General features: G+C 31.2%; 1 protein-coding gene across 15 annotated transcripts in view; it reads left to right on the plus strand.

Moving 5' to 3' along the window:
- The first annotated feature begins 9280 nt into the window (after positions 1–9280).
- Positions 9281–16682, plus strand: part of LOC115976899 (ankyrin-2-like) — a 43315-nt gene continuing 35913 nt past the window's right edge. For all 15 annotated transcript variants that reach the window (XM_031098429.1, XM_031098441.1, XM_031098428.1 and 12 more), the window contains exon 1: positions 9281–9462. The gene's annotated coding sequence lies outside the window, so the exon portion shown is untranslated. The remainder of the gene's footprint in view (positions 9463–16682) is intronic.

Genomic DNA, 16682 nt, shown 5'->3' on the forward strand with positions numbered 1-16682 from the left:
CCCGACCCAACCCAACCCGACCCGTCGGGTTGGGTCGGTTTTTAAGGCTTGGTGGGTTGGGTTGGATTACAAAAAAAAATTTTATGGCAGGTTGGGTTGGGTTTGGGTCATAAAATTACAAATCCGCCAAACCCAACCCAACCCACCCATATTTAATATATATTTAAAATATATTTTTATATTTAATAATTTTTTTAAAATCAATTGTAGGACACTTTTATATATATATATATATATATATATATATATATATATTATATATTTAATAATTAAAAAAAACAGTTGTAGAGCAGCATTTCCTTAGTTTCTCGTACTAATACTAATTTAATATATATATATATATATATTTATATATATATATATAAAATATATTATATAATTAATAATTTTTTTTAAATAGCCAGTTCTTCCTATCCTATATAAAAACATTTAGTTCACACAAATCCTAATAAATTACTATTGTTGTTTAGTCATTAATGTTGTTTGCCTTTAAGGAGTTACATTGATACTAATCTTTATGTTTTTTTAATATTTTAATATTTTTTTTCTACTCAATTTAATAATAATAATAAAAAATTTCAAACCCATGGGTTCAACCCGACCCAACCCGACCCATGTGGGTTGGGTTGGGTTGGGTTGGACTTATGTGATGGATTGGGTTGGGTTGGGTTTTTTTTGACCCACCATGGTGGGTTGGGTCAAAAACTCCCCTCAACCCGACCCAACCCGACCCATGCACACCCTTAACTTTGATTAGGATGGTTATGTTGTATGCAGCTATGTCAACCTCACGTAAATGACACCTGGCTTGATTAAGCATAGATCAATGCTAAGAATACCATTTTCTCAAAACATGCTAATCTATAATTAATTAGAATAACATTATTTTCACATTAGTCCACAACTACTAATATCACTTTTTATTATACACTAATCAAGGATGGAGCTATTGTTGGATATGGGGGGACAGTGCCCCCCCCCCCCCCCCAGTTTTTTTTTTTTTTTTTTTAATTTTAGTATATATATAATATTTTATTTTTAGCAATTTGTTTCAATAAAATTGCACTTTACCTCTTAACAATATTGTTGATATTTTTTAAAAGTTATAAAAAAAATATTAGCGCAGTAGCAAAAATTAAGCCCAAACAACACTCCAAAACAAACACAAGCAAAAATAAAAAAATAAATAAAAGCCGATTCTAACTAGAGATCTAACAATAGGAAAACACCCAACAGCAAGGCACACATATAATAAAAGGGAAAAAGAAGGGGATTTCTAAGCCACTAAAAAAATAATAATAAATAAAAATAAAACCTAACTTAAGGCAGAACGCAAAAGACCTCAGACTAAGGAGTTGGGCAGTGGCAGGTAGTAGAAGCAGAGGTAGACTAGCACACCACGCTTGATGCTACCGGCCACCATCAGTCCACCGCAGCACCACCCCACCCTTGTCATCCCAAGCCTGGTAATTTATATCCAATCTCTTTTATTTTTTTTGGATGAGAATATTGTATCCCTCCCTCTCATATCTGAATCTCTAATGCTTTTTTGATTAAATTGTGAAGAAAATTTAAAGAAAGGTAGAGATGTGAGACATAGTAGGGACAATAGTTTTGTCTAGAAGAGACTAAAGAGAAAGAGTGAAAAAGAGAACCAAAGAGGTAAACTTCTAAGGTGTGTTTGTTTGAAGGTGAAATAGGGTGGATGAGAAACTTTGGAGAGAAAATAGAAAAGAAAATTTTTTTGGAGCATGTTTGGTTAGGTAGGGAAGAAGGAAAATAAATGGTAGGGTCTGGATATTTTCTCTCTGAATCCATCAAAAAATTTTCTATCCAAAATGGAGAGAAAATTAAAGAGAGAAAATAAACTATTTAATGGATGAAAATGCCCATATGCACTTGCACATTGACAATTTGTCCCATTCCTTTTTTCTTTATTTTTTCTCTTCCTTTTTTTTCTTTTTCTTTTCCTTTCCTAGACGTTGCCTTTTTCCCTCTTATTTTATTTTATTTTATTTATTTATTTCTAGGGCTATGAGTGTGATAGTTGTTTTGTTTTTCTTCTTCCTTTTTCTTTATTTGTTTTTTTGCTTAACTAGACATGATTTTTTTTCGGGACATGATTTCTATTTTTTAATAAATGGGGTGATTTTTTTTCACTTTTTTATTTTAATTGACCATCTTTTTTTAACAAAGATATATGAGTAAATTTATACAAACTCAATTTTTTCATCCCTCCATTTTTTTATTCCCAACTAAATAAAAAAATAAAATAAAATATTTTCTATCTCCCTACTTTTTCATCCTTCCATAATTTTCTATCATTCTCCCTTTTTACTACTCTAACCAAGCATGACCCTAGAGTCTAAACTTATCTTTATCTGTCTAGCTAGCGGTCCTCTCTTTGTTTAATGAAAAAGCATAAACAAACACAACACGCAACAGTACAACTCCAGCAACACATCCACAGCTATTGCAGCCCGTGTGATGTGATGTTATAAGCTTTTTATGTAATTTTGTCCGTTAGTGATTTGGTGTCTTTTAAAAAAATTAAGAAGATTCTTTTTTTGGTAAATAATTAAAGAGGTTTCTTTGCAACTTTAAAATTTATTGATTAATTATTGAGCATCTTTGCGCATAGTGCTTATTTATTGTGATTAAAGATGGTAGATTATTGATTATATAATGATGTAATAATTTTAAATTATATTTTATTTGTAGATTATGAAAAAGTCAATTTTTATATTTAATTTTTTTTTTAAAAGTTTTAAATGATTTAGAAGTTAATACTAGTAATGCAACATTGTCAATCACTAATGTTGAGGAAAATCTTGATGTCCTAATTGAGGAATTTTGACGTCCTAATTGAGAAAAATCCTAATGAGCCAGTTGAGGAAAATCTCAACGTTTCAATTGAGGAAAATCTTGACATTCTTAGGTTGTGTTTGGTTCGTGTAAAAGCATTTCCGGAAAATATTCCATTTTTCGGAAATACTATTTTCCGGAAAGGAAAATGTTTTCATGTGTTTGGCTGCCACAAAATTCGTTTTACGGAAAATCAATTCCGATGTTTGGTTCATTCAAACATTTTTACAGAAAATGGTTTACATACCCAATTTTCCATACACTTCCTCAACTGTAAACATGCAGATAATGAATCAATTCCACACTCATTCACAAAAGAAACAAAACCCAGCAAAAAAATTCATCAAATCCGGTCAAATTGAGATCGCACGGCGGAGGAGAAGATGAGATCGCGCAGTGAAGGCGAGATCGAGCAAAGGCGAGATCAGTGCGATCATTCGACGAGCGGCGCAATCGACGATCGCGATCGACAAGCGCGCTTGTCGGACTATTGCATCGCTCGTCGATCGACGAGCGCGCTCGTCGGACGATCGCACCACTCGTTGATCGACAAGCGGCGCGATCGACGATCGGTGCTCTCCGATTTGGGTTCTGTCTCTCTCCGATCTGGGCTCTCTCTTCTCTCTCTCTCTCTCTCTCTCTCTCTCTCTTTTTCCAGAAATGATTTGAAGTGAAAATGAGGGTGTAAAATCATTTCCGGGTTAAAGGAGTAAATGTTGGTCAACATGAAATGATTTTCTGGAAAATTTCATTTTCCGTTGCTGCCAAACACTTGGGTTTGGGGGAAAATGATTTCCTGAAATCATTTTCCCCCAAAACAAACGCACCCTTAATGAGGAAAAATTTTGCCCCCTAATTCTAAGTCCTAACTCCATCCCTGATACTAATCATAATTAATCATCTTGACAATTTAAAAATAGATTTTTTTTTTTTTTTGAAATGATACTATAGTTACGACAAATTTAGCCATATAAATCTTATAAATTAATTTTTTAACTTTTAAAACACAACAAAATATAATTAAGAAAATTATTTATTATGTTATTAATGTGTTACTTATATCGTGTCACGTTAGTTTTTAAATCTTTTATAATAAATTTGACAGTAGCTTTTAACATTTTCTAAAATTTTGTATCCTCAAGACTAGTATTTTTTGGCTGAATATTATCCTTAGACATATTGTTAAGCAAAAGTCTTCCCTGAAAGTATTTTAGTGGTGCTAATTGCGCAATCAAACTCATGATAGTGGGACTTCTTCTTTCCGCCAGCCAGAACTGTAGTCGATCAAACCTACAACACCGTTTGAAAGTTTTGCATAGTGTGCAATATCGAGGGCTTGCAGGTGTGCGTGTATATATATATATATATATATATATATATATGTATTCTCTTCATTCTCCTCTCCAGTGCAGATTCAACTCATACTCCTTCAAAACCCTTCAAAGGTTTTGGAGTATAGCAATTAGCACCAAGCTAGTTTCCAAGCAACAATGAAGGCAGGCGCTGTTGAACTTGATGAGAGGAAGAGTTTTAAGCCAAGGGTTGGCTTGAATAGAGGGGTGTCCAGCCTAGATTTCTTCCTAAGCCTAGTTGCAATTCTGGGTACCCTAGGAAGTCAACTAATGAAACGCTTCCTTTATTTTGTTATACAGTTCATTTGGTTCAGGGCTGAGTATAAAGATCTTCAAATGTGTATGTATGTCGTATCTTCCTGACTTCCTGACCATTGAGTACTTTATGAGTTTATGTTTGTAACAATATGCTACTTACATTTTATGGTAAATAGCATTGGTCTTTTTTATTTTGGCACGAAAAAGGTATAACTTCTAGTCTATCTTGATCCGTTGTTACATTTTAAAATTTGATATGTCAAAATTGAGCGTTTTAAATTGAGAGACTAAAATCAAACACACCCCATATTTTGGAAACCCAAAATACGACTTAACTTATATTTAAATATATCATTGTGTGCATATGTTAACTGTGCTGAGTAATGCTTGTTAGGATCTTTAGATTGTTAGCAAATTCCATGAAAAAAGGATGTATTTTTATTCTTATTAATTGAACAGTGTATTGTAAATTTGTTTGGGAGCTTATTCTATATTGGGTGGAAGTTGGTTGAATTGGAAGTTGAAGAGTTTCGCCCCAAGTGAAATTCCAATGTCCAACGAATTTATCAAGCAAATTTCATTTTTGAAAGCAGTCACCCAGAGGATTAGCTTGGCTCTTAGAAGACCTTGGCTCGAGCAAAAACGTTAGAACCTAAGAGAAATCAGTTCAGATTTTCTCCACCATTCCCAACCTTTGCCCACCTATATAATCATTTCCCTCAAATTTTTTACACCGATAAACTCCCATGTGAAGTGTTAGAGAGCTAAAATAAACCGTAGATCAAAAGCTCATGTTCTTTCTACCTTCTATATAGCCAGATACCATGAGATGAAGTTTATACCATCACTTTCTACACTACGTTCAGAGTTGTAGGGGTTAATTGGTGATTGGGGAATTATTGGAGCAACCCAAATTCAATTTATGGTGGATTGAAGATGCAATTGGAGCACAATTGTGAATCTACAAGCTAAAAAATAGAAAAAAAGCTTGAGTATAAGTTTGCTGCATTACTAATTGGAGGGTTTTGTGAGTGATTTGTGTCGCAATTATCTACTTAGTGAATCGGTTTCAGTGGTCTAAGCCACAGGGAAGTTTTTTTGCCAATTTTGTAAGTTTTTCTCTTCGATAACACATCAATGTATTATTTTGTGTTTGGTTTGTTGTGGTTGCCTATTTACATGCTTTAATTTGCCTATCCATGCAATGTTTATCATCCATGCTTAATTCAATTGGCCAATCACTTGTATTTGGAATTAATTGGTAGGTTAGGCTAAAAATTTATTAACTAATTATTTAAAAGTTGGGGTTAAAATTAATACATAAGTTGGATTAGGTATTTCTCAAAGTTACGTTAATACTATTTTTACTACAAATTCTAAGTGACAACGTTGGCAGAGGGAGGTGGGGGACCGGGGGGCCAAGGCTCGTGGCTTTTTCAAAATTGCCCCTTATCCATTATGTTGTGATATTGTCTCTAGCAATCAATTTCATATTCAATTCTTTTTTTAAAGCTTTGAGAATAAAGAAAAAAAGGGAAAAATACAAAAGACGAACTGACTTTGGGTTGGAATCAAATTGACCCATTGTCCTTTAATTTGAAATAAAAAGACCTTGTCCTTTGAGAAAATTTTAAAATTCTGTTAATAAATCCAAATAAATTTTACTTTTAAATGTATATATTTTAAAATTAAATCAATTGCTTCTCACATGTATTTTTCATCCAATTATGTTAAATTTTCAATGCATGAGTTGACAGTACTTCTTAAAATGGTTAAGGCGTACAATACAAGAACGCACCAAAAATTTCAAGCACTTATTAGCTACAAGGTTTTTTATTTTTTATTTTGGTTTTAGAAGGAGCATAGTTCTGGTTTTTTTTTTTTTTTTTTTTTTTTGAGAAACAGACCATAGTTCTTTTTTTTTTTTTTTTTTTTTTTTGAGGAACAGAACATGGTTCTGGTTTAGTTTAGTAGTTTACTATTTCTATCTTTTTGAGATAAAAGATAGAAGCTTATATTGACTATTTATATTTTTATATGATCTTTGTAGGCTAACATAATTGTTAAGAGAGTGATTCTCCACAAGAGAGAGAGAGAGAGAGAGAGAGAGAGAGAGAGAATTAAGTCTATCTTTTGAAAATTACAACTTCAAATTTCTCTCTAAAATAATTACTCTATATTTTCTATTTTTAGATTATATATATAGAGAGAGAGGAAAGTAAAAAGAAAAAAAGTAAAAAGGAACTGCTTGTCGGCCACTGTCCCTGCTAATTGATGAATCTTTGAGTGGTCCAGCTCATACAAGCAACTACGTTGTTAGTCATTGGTCTTTTCGCTGTCCACGCATGCAATTTTTACCTAGTTGGGTCACGACTCACGATGATTTGGTTACTTTTGATAGGCATTCCATTCACGCGTTGCTCTTTACAAAAAGAATGGCGTCTTTTATACAGAGAGATGCAAAACTATAGTTTATCCAAAAACATAAATAAATAAAAATAAAAATAATGCAAGACTATAAAAATTAACTAATAAAGTCGTTACATTACTACAAATTTTATATATTACTTTTTGTGTACTATTTTATAATCAATCAATTATAATTTATCATTTTCTTAAAAAATTATGATGTCATTTTCAAAAATAATATTAAATATTAAAATAAAAAATAAAATAAAACACAACTGGTAAAGAGAAATGTTTTTCAGAATATAGTTTTCAATTTGATGAATTACAAATGTAGACCAGGATTGGACAAAAGGAGTGTAGCAAATGACTTGCCAAGAGATTATGACCCTCTAAAGTTATTTATCTTAACTATTTTTTTTTAATAATAAATGGTTCAGATTATACTATATCATTTTTCATTAACAATATCTTTAAAGAATTCTTCTAGCATTACAAATTTTGTCTCAACTTTAATGCAAGGCCAGCCCTGCCACCTAGGGCCCTACTAGAGAGAGGCCCCAGAGATGGGGCAAAAATTTATTTTATATATATATATATATATATATATTGGAGATATAAAAAAAAAAAATTATTAGTTTCACACTTTTCTTCCACTTTTAATATGCTCCAAAAAATTGAATAATGCTAGATTTAATACAAATTTTAATACATAAGTCTTACAAATAAATGTGTGATCAATCATAACAAATACTTCATATAATAAAATATTAGAAATACTATAAATTTTATTATATAATCTTTATAAACTGATGTGATTATGAATTTGATTGATAGATTTTAATAACCTAATAAATACATATTTAAATTATTTTTTGTAATTGATGATACAATTTTGTAGGTGTTCTATATTGTAAATTTTGGAGTATTGATCTCTAATATCATTTATTCAAATATTTGTTTATTATTTTCTTAAAGTGTCACTTTTTACATTTATTGCTACATTAATATGTAAGTTTTTTATTGAAAAGTTTGTTATACTTTTACCATTTTTTCAAAACTAAAAACCAAAAAATAATAGTAGTCATATTAAAAAATAAGAATAATTTAATTTTCTTTTTTAAAAATTATGATGTAAAACATTAATTAAAAATATTATTTTAAATGATAACCAAAAAAAAAAAAGAGGCCATTTGAAACTATCACCTACAGATCTGGTACAAAACTGTAACACAAAAGTTGTACCTACAAATTTTCTCATCTCTAAAATAATGATTTTCTCAAAAGAATTCATCTCTGACACCACTAAAAACTTAAACGCTGTAAAAGTAAAAGGCATTTCTAAAGCAAAAGGCATTTCTAAAGAACTGACACATGTAAACGTCCCCTATTTTGAGGAAAATACTTGTCTTTTACATCCACAGGTTCATAAACCTATTTTGTCCTTTTCTAAACTAAACAAAGTTTTGTGACACCCACTTAAAACCCATATTTTTTTTGCTTGCCACATGTTCTCAAACATTGGTCTTTCTCAAGGAGTTTTTGTTTACCGAGTACCTTTCTCACAACTCTCACGGAAATTTGTTCTTTATATTAATCAAAATAAAGGAAAAAACTATTTATGTCCTTTTATATCACACTAAAACCTTATCCTCCACAACTTTTTTTTTTTGGTGTTAGCCTTTTCACACTTTTAAACTCTCAATTTTGGCTATGGACCCAAATTTTAATTACTTAAAAGAATAAAAAAAGAAGTGTTGCTTCTTCATAATTTTTTAAGAACATTCAAGACTGGAAGAAAACAACTTTGTAGGTATATTGCTATATTATTAACACTTTCATATTAATTTATTATAAAAATCAAATTTACATATTTAAATTCTATATATTTAGATTAAATTATATGTTTAAATGAATTAAAATTTACATTCATATTAGATTTTGTATGACAATTACTTTAGTATATATATAAATGCTTATCTTTATTATTAGTATTGATTAATAATATTTAGATTAATTTTACTTTTAATTTTGTCTTTCTGAACTAAAATCTTAGCTTCAATATTGTTCATTATCATATTAATTTGTAAAATCTATGTAATAAAAGCTATAGTTTCTTTAGTTATTTCCATGTGAGATATCATTACTAGTAACTAGAATTGAACAAAAAATATGGTAAAATTTAGGTACACTATTTTTGGTGTATATGTTAGATTTCTCAATTAAATTTAATCGGATCACATTAAACGTAATTGCATGAAGTGTCAAGAAATGAGTTACAAAGAAGTTGCCAATATCAATTAAAAGTGTACGTCTTATTCAATCCAGCTTTTGGAATACTTTTATAATTTTTAATAACTCTTTTCACCTTTTATCGTTGCTTGACTAAGATTTATAAGCACGACCAGGGCATTGGAATCACCATTGATTGTCAAACTTTTCTTCTCTCCAACAATCAATTCCACAGTCCAAACTTCTAGTGTAGAGGAATAATTGCCTTCTAGTACATATTAACAACATTTGGTGGTCTGTCTATACTGAGGGAAACTCCTGAATCCACTTGAGGAACTATTTTCTTGAGGTAAATATAACATATCTATGCATTTATTCTCACTTCTTTTGTTTCTCCTAATGTCATTCTTCTTTCTTATTTTGTTTGACGAAAACAGTACGGTTCTGTCATATATTATCTCGATGTTTTTCCCATCTCGCACGCAAACCTATACGTTTGTTAATCAAGTTCAAACATAAAATCATAGGCAATATGTTTCTATCAAAATGGAAGTCTATATATGTTCTTTTAAAACCTAAAAACTATTTATTATTAATATTGTACTAAAGTTCATTGCAAATCTAACTTTTTACTATATTAACTTGTTAGGTTTTTAGATCCCTGTAAACTAGATTATTTAACATAATTAATTAACTAAGTGGATAATTAGGTTTATTATTCAGATCTACATCAAACAAACATAAATCATATATGTAAAGCAGTGGAAATATAAAAAACACAATAATATAATCACCTAGGAAAACCAAACTGGTAAAAAATCTGGAGAGGATTTAATCTAACTAGTTATTCTCAAGATAAAAAGCAAATCCACTATAGATAATTGAAGTTTACAATAAGACTTAGACCACTAACATCCTATTGCTATCACATGTAGAATTTACTGATACAACCATGTACAAGCTTTGAATCTATGGGCATTAGGCCTTTACAATACAAGCACCCACACTTATGATTTTGAGACTCTACTCAAAGGTTTAGCAACACAAACTCTCCTGTTTATGACTCTAAGACCACCCTTGAAGGTTTAGATCATCAGCTATTGTTGATCTTCATGCAGCAACTTCAGATCTACCAGTTCTAAAGATATGAGAGTGATATCCGATAGTGACTTTGATAGAAGAAGGTACAAAACCTTTTAGATCTTATAAGAGCACCTCCAAAGTCATAATAAAATGTGCCTAGGGTTTCCTTTATATATCAAAAGAAGTAGATCTGAAACCCTAATCCTTTCTCGATTGGTCGAACTAGGTAGTTTCTAAAATCTTCTTTCTGTAGCTTGTATATTCTTGAATCTTGACTTGTATCACATTGAGCATTGTCTAATAATACGTATAGACTCTAGGATCTATATTTGGACAAGTTTGTGTTCACAGTTTGCCAATTGTTCTAAACTTTTAGAACCTAACAATCTCCCTCTTTGGTAGTTCATGACAAAACTTATATAAAAAATGAAATGCTCAAATACAAGAACAACCCAATTGCAATAAATTGCCCAATTGCATTACAAATCCCAATCTAAGACTCCTAACCTAGAAGTTGCAAGAAGAGGTAGAAGATCTTGATCATAATCTACCTATCTTTCCTGAAACACTCAAAAGAACACATCAACGTATGTGTGGAAAGAAAGACATATAAACAAAATAAAGCACAATATAAAAACAAAAGTAAACTAACTCTCCCTTTAAGTTAGATACATCAAAAACTTTTCATATTCTCCTCCTTTCGAAAACATTTTCATCTTCAACTAAATAAAATAGTTAAAAACCTTTTAAAACAAATTTCCCACATTTCACTTATTTCTCCTCCTTTTTGTCATGTATTGACAAAGACAACCCAATCAGAAGGAAGATAGAAAACATATGCAATAGAAAATAAAAGAAAATAGAGAATTAAGGGAACATAAAACAATTCAACTCTATAGAAAATAGAGACAACTCCCCCTATGAAGAGCAACAACTCCCCCTATGAACAACAAAGGTTAAAAACTAGTTTCTCCCCCTATAAAAATAGGAAAAACAAAACAAGTTTTGGGGAAAATTTAGAAAGTGGGGAAAAGCAAAAACAAAAACCAAACTTAAAAAAAAAAAACTAAGTTGATAATTCACTTGAAGAAAAATATTATCTCTTTCAATAAAAGTAAACTTAACACTATGTGACCCATAAACAGATGCATGAGAAGAGAAAATATTTGCACATTTATTATGCATCGTATCTCTTAAGAAAAATATTTTTTGCATTTTACATATAAAAATAGCATATATTAAACTGTACAAAACTCAAAAATCAATCAATTTTTAGATCAAGTTGAGTACCCAATTTAGCAAAGTATATGCATGTTATGTGTGAAAAAAAAATGAGAGATATGACTGCAAAACGATAAGATGGATACAAAAAAAAAAAAAAAAAAAAATGCAATGCATGTGAATCTAAAACATAAATGATGTATGAAAAAAATTGGTCAAAAATAAAAAAACTGAAAATTTTCTAGTTTCCATTGATCAAGTATCGAGCGAACATCAATTGAAGTTGGCAGAAGCCAGACTTCAAAAACTAGAAAAATTTCAATTGATCAAATAAGAATCGAATACCAATCAAAAAATTTTAAAACTGACTTCGACTGATTGAAAAACAAGTTCGATCGATCGAGCCTTTAAAAATCAGAATTTTTGAAAAACTAGAAAAATTTCTACAAAACCTTTCTTTAAAAAGATTTTTCATGAATGATATGCATGTAAATGATTCCAAAAGTTTTTTTTTTTTTTAAAACACATTAAGTTTGCATCAAACAGCACAAAGTGCATAATCTTGGATGGCCACAGTAGTTTACAAACAATCTCATGTACAAAGCTTAGCAAAGATTTACTTGTAGTGTATGCAACTAGTAAGTGTATGAGATACATAAAAGATTATATGTAGATAGTAATCAATCAAAATTTCTACATTATTCATCACACAAGTTTGATAGTGACTATCACCTAAAGAGTTACATCATATAACTCACACATTTCTAAGAAAACAAGCTTGCAATCATGTATTTTATTTATTTATTTTTTCCTTATACATTTTATGCAAATTTTTCTTTTTCCTTTAGGGCAACACCTTACTTTTCTTGTTGTGCATGTGCTACACTTTCTCGAGTATTAAATCTTATGATATGCACTAAAGTGTTCATGATTAGCTAATAAACAGTGGTGAGATGGTTATTTATGCCTTTCTTTTAGGATTTTTTAGTCCTTACAATCAAAAGAATGTGACTTCAAAATCAAGAGCATTTGAACAACCACTATAAACACTCACACAAATAGGCACTACATAGCACAAACTAGCAAAGTGCATAAAAATAAGCTCATCCAAGCTAAACAAGGTACATAGTCATGAAATACAAATTTCATAGGCCAACCTCAACTACACATTTATGATGTGTAAAACAAAAAAATCTTTTTGGGTTTTTCAAAATTTTAATGACCAAAAAAAAAAAAAAGTACACATTATGCTAAATAAATAAACTGCAAAAGCAATGCATGACAGTGTTAAACTAAGCTATAGAGGGTACACAAACAAAAAATATTAATTTCTTAATTGATCCACGAGTACATATACAAACTAGTGCATACTCATATAAAATCATATTTACCTCAAAATAATCATGCACTTAGTTGAGCAATACATACTATTCAAGTTTTTCCATAATGTCAAGCGTGTTCTAAATCAAGAGAGAAATATCATAATTCATGTAATCCTCAAGAAAAATAAAACTAGATACAAAATAAAATATTTTTGTCTTGTTGAAATTTTTCAATGTTTTTGGATTTTTTTTTTTAATAAAAAACAACCTAAAAAAAAAAAACCAAAAACAAAAACAAAACATGTCCACAAAAAATTGAAAGAATTAAATTAGGGACAAGTAAACAACACTCACCTTAGCAAGTCTTCTCTCACCCATATAGCACGAGTCTTTGGCTTTGTAGGTGAAAATCCATGAGAAGTAGAGTGTATTTGAGGGATTACACCAATCTTCTGAGAAAGACTAAAATCCTACAAATTCCTTTCACAAGTCTCAAAAAGGTCAATTGAAACAATAATTTCCTTTTTATTCAAATCATCACAATCAAAAACATTTTGACACTTAAAATTATACATGATAATAGGGATCAAGGATCAACTCTAGGTCAAGAAACCTAAAAACAAGAGCTAACCAACTCGGATACCACTTGTTAGATTTTTAGATCCCTGTAAACTAGATTGTTTAAACTAATTAATTAACCAAGTGGATACTTAGGTTTATCACTCAGATCTAGGTCAAACAAACATAAATCATATATGTAAAGCAGTGGAAATATAAAAAACGCAATGATATGATCACCTAGGAAAACCAAACTGGTAAAAAACCTGTGGAGGATTTAACCTAACTATTCTCAAGGTAAAAAGCAAATCCATTATAGAGAATCGAAGTTTACAATAAGACTTAGACCACTAATATCCTATTACTACCACATGTAGAACTTATTAACACAACCATATGCAAGCTCCAAATCCACAGACTTTTTCTCTATTAGGCCTTTGCAATACAAGCACCCACACTTGTGACTTTGAGATTCCACTCAAAGGTTTAGCAACACAAACTCTCCTGTTTGTGACTCTAAGACCACCCTTGAAGGTTTAGCTTATCAGCTATTGTTAATCTTCATGCAATAACTTCAGATCTACCGGTTCTAAAGATATGAGAGTGATATCTAGTAGTGACTTTGATAGAGGAAGGCACAGAACCTTTTAGATCTCACAAAAGCACCTCCAAAGTCATAATAAAACATGCCTAGGGTTTCCTTTATATATCAGAAGAAGTAGATTTGAAACCCTAATTCTTTTTGGGCTTGAACCATTGTTGGGCCGAACTTAAAATTTTGCAAACCCATATTTCGATTAGACGAGCCTGTTTCTTGATCAGTTGAACCAGGCAATTTTTGAATTCTACTTTCTGCAGCTTGTATATTCCTGAATCTTGGCTTGTATCACCTTGAGTATTGTCTAATAATACCTATAGACTCTAGGATTTATATCTAGACAAGTTTGTGTTCACGATTTGATAGTTGTTCTAAAATTTTAGAACCTAACAAAAATTTGTAAAGTTTTAATATGCATTTAGTTATGCTTATTTGTAATTATATATCATGCATATGCATGGGGTTACAAGATATATATATATATATATATATATATATATATATATATATCTATATATATATATATAAGATGGGTTCAAGTTACACGTGGTATAAGTCTAAAGAGTTACAACTTTTTTAAACTGAAAGCTCGAATTTGTGTAAATACACAAGAAATTTTTTAAACCCCCAAATAAAAATTACGGCTAGATTGCTTTAACTTTAAACTTGGACTAAATACGGAATAAGAGTATATGAGCGCAAACAACTGACAACACTACCCTAAGCCATATTCATCCATTATCAACAATAAAAAAAAAAAAACTTAAAGGGTAGGGAATAGAGATGTAAACACAGGATAATACCGATACGTGTTATCAAAAACTCTACGAAAAACCTCTTAATTGAAAACCAAAGAACTAGGCGAAAAACCTCTCCAAGACCCTCCAAGTCAAAATCGATCCACTAGAGAATAAAGTTGGAGTACATGAATAACAAAAGCCCCTCCAAACCTAGTTTACCCAATGTACTTGAGCTCTCCAAGCTCCTGCTACCAACTGGCTTCTAAGAACCTTGTCTTCTCTAACTTTCCAGATCTCGCAATTCAGCCCAATTGCATTTGCCAATGAATGGCTCCTTCCAATGTTTCCCAATAGCACCAAAATCTTACTTTACACTTAGATTGGGTGTAGTAAGTGTTTGGGCCATCAACCTCTTAAGGATATAGAGATGGAGATGTAGTAGTTGAGGAAAACTACAAGGAAATATGTAGATGATTATGGGTGTAAATAATCTCTAACTCTCAAGTGTATTTTCTAGGGTTTTCTCTTTGAAAAACACTCCTTAAAATTTGTGGGTAATGAGGGTATATATAGTGTGGGTTAAGACTTAGTAAGGCAAAAAAATGACATTTTGCCAAACAAAATGTTTTGCGAATATTTTGCGGGTAGACCTTTCTCACGAGACACTCACAAAAATCTCCAGGTTGGTATGACTGTTCACCTTCTAGTCATGTGCTCTACACGTGGCTTTTTTACGGGTAAGCTTCTCGCGAGACACTCGTGAAATCCACTTGTTCATCTTTTTAAGCTTGAGTCTTCACACTCCCTCACATTCATCCCTTACAATTAAAAACCCACATACATACAAGGAAATATGATTGAAGAAATTACAACCAAATTTGGCATGGAATTAAAACCAATATAAAATAGTTGTAAGTTATAACTTTACAATCTCCCCCTTTGGCTAATTCGTGACAAAACCCCTAAATAGCTCTAGACTTAAACGTCTTAAACGTGAGTTTGGGAACATAGGCAAAACTCACTCACACCTAATTTTAGAAGCTGTGAAGCACCTGCACCATATACATTTATACCCTGAAACACTTGCACATACAACAAACTTTCATTAAGCTCACGACAAGTAGAACATAGGGTACGTATAGGAATAAGTAAAATGCGATCAAGATACCAAAAGAAATGTAAGCTATGAAGAATAACTTGATCAAACATGAACAGTTATTAAGAAATGACTACAATGAACATTTATCCAGTAAATGATCATCCGGACACACAATGCAATTAAGAGCAATGCTAAATCAATTGCATGTCAAACAAGCATGATGTATTAAGGAAACTAAAGCTAAGAGCAATAGAAAACAATAAGCATCAAAAAGGCTATAGGAACCAAGATACAAAATAATACTAAAGAAAATTAAGTTTTAAACTTTTTAAACTAAAGTACTTAAAAGCTTTAAACGAAAGCAATGTAAAAAAATCCAAAAGTTATAAAAACTTTAAAGTAAACTAGACCAGCCAAAATAATGGTTAGACTATCCAGAAGTGTGTGTGACCGTAGGTAAAAAATATATATTGAGATGCTCTCCCCCTTTTTAGCACAAATAGCTAAAGGCTCTTTTCTAGCTTCATTGAATCTGATCTAACTGTGTCTCAATGGTTGTTAGACGAATCTAAACCTGGTTATTGGTGGAGTATATAACATATGCAAGACAAGAAATACACTCATGCACCCTCAACCAAGGTAGTCAACTTATCGGAATAAGAACTAGATAGTCCTGGCTAAGTGTTAGCGGACTGGGGCTTAAGAGTATGAGGAAATGCAATCTCGAGATGCTCGAGAATAGTGGGAGCAGCTGAGGGATGTTCGGAAGGAGTGGCATGTGGGAAAGAGTTGCTCTTTGGTGTTTTGGAGGGATTTTGCTTTCCCTGTTTAGTAGAAGAGTGCTCATTTGAAGAGACATCAAAGATATTGGTCGATGACGGAGTAAGATAGTTCCATCTTTTGGTGGACGAACACCCTTAAGAACCATGATTTTTATGACAAGACTAT

The sequence above is a fragment of the Quercus lobata genome, chromosome 2, assembly GCF_001633185.2.
Source record: "Quercus lobata isolate SW786 chromosome 2, ValleyOak3.0 Primary Assembly, whole genome shotgun sequence".
Classification (NCBI taxonomy): Eukaryota; Viridiplantae; Streptophyta; class Magnoliopsida; order Fagales; family Fagaceae; genus Quercus; species Quercus lobata.